Genomic DNA, 1100 nt, shown 5'->3' with positions numbered 1-1100 from the left:
TTATTAAAAAAAGAAAAACAAAAAAAAAGAAAAACAAAAAACAACTATTGACAACATTGATGAGAGTGAGTAGCTGAGGAAATAAGAGGGGATAGAAAAAAGATCTTTTCTAAAGCCTATCTATATTTACACTAATTCAGCCTAAGAATCAGGTCTGTAACAAGGATAGAATTAAATGCAGAAGTGATGCCCCTCTAGGTAGTAGGAGCTGCTGCTGAAAAAAAGGATTCGCATTACTGTGTGTGATGGAAGGATGAGGAGTGGGTGACTTGCCCTGAGCAACACTGAAACAGCACTGCTGTCAATTGAAAAATCTTCCTTCCAGGTCATCCTGAAGCCCCTTTTAGATGGGGTACTGGGGTCTTGCTTGAATTCAAGTTTAGGGAAGTAGGAGACGATAAGTATCTATGTGAATGCTTAGAAAGAGGGTGGAGAATTTGGGCAGCAGCCAGAGCTGTGCCAGCAGGTTGTTTGCTGTGGACACAGCAAAGCTTGAGTCTGGGCCAAACACACATTTAATCAATATGTTTCAGATCAGAAACAACTTCTACGTCTGGGAAGTCATTACTATTCCTAGTCCATTTCCTAATGTCTTTCCTTGGCCTTTGGATATTACAGCCTTAATAGGTTTGGGTGTGTAAGCCTTTCTTCATGCAAAGCTTAATATGAACTGCTCATATATGGCTGCATGAAGTGCCAGTGAATAGGTTAAAGAATTAAATCCATTAGGCAAGCGAAGGATCTGTCATGCTGAATATCTGAGAAAACAATTATGTTCCATCCTCATCAAAACCAGCCAAACCCTAGGAGCCCTACAGTGACACACATCCTACAGACCCATTGATGTCTTCAAGCAGGCTGTCCACAAGAGCAGAGCAGAAAATAAGTTTCTTATCCTGTTAGTTCAGATATTGTGTCAGGCTGAGAAAAAAAATCATGGTCTATAGAAGCTTCAAAGGAAAAAAAGAAGAGAGAGAGAAAGAAAGAGAGAAAGAGAGAAAGAGAGAGAGAAAGAGAGAAAGAGAGAGAGAAAGAGAGAAAGAGAGAAAGAGGGAAAGAGAGAAAGAGAGAAAGAGAGAAAGAGAGAAAGAGAGAAAGAG

At 40.0% G+C, this 1100-nt stretch overlaps 1 protein-coding gene across 8 annotated transcripts in view; it reads right to left on the bottom strand.

Annotated features, from left to right (window-relative positions):
- CACNA1B (calcium voltage-gated channel subunit alpha1 B) overlaps nt 1-1100 on the bottom strand; it is a 259792-nt gene that overhangs the window by 252190 nt on the left and 6502 nt on the right. The gene's annotated exons all lie outside the window — the stretch shown is intronic.

The sequence above is a fragment of the Meleagris gallopavo genome, chromosome 19 (genome assembly GCF_000146605.3).
Source record: "Meleagris gallopavo isolate NT-WF06-2002-E0010 breed Aviagen turkey brand Nicholas breeding stock chromosome 19, Turkey_5.1, whole genome shotgun sequence".
NCBI classification, from domain to species: Eukaryota; Metazoa; Chordata; class Aves; order Galliformes; family Phasianidae; genus Meleagris; species Meleagris gallopavo.
This window is presented reverse-complemented; position numbering and strand designations above follow the sequence as displayed.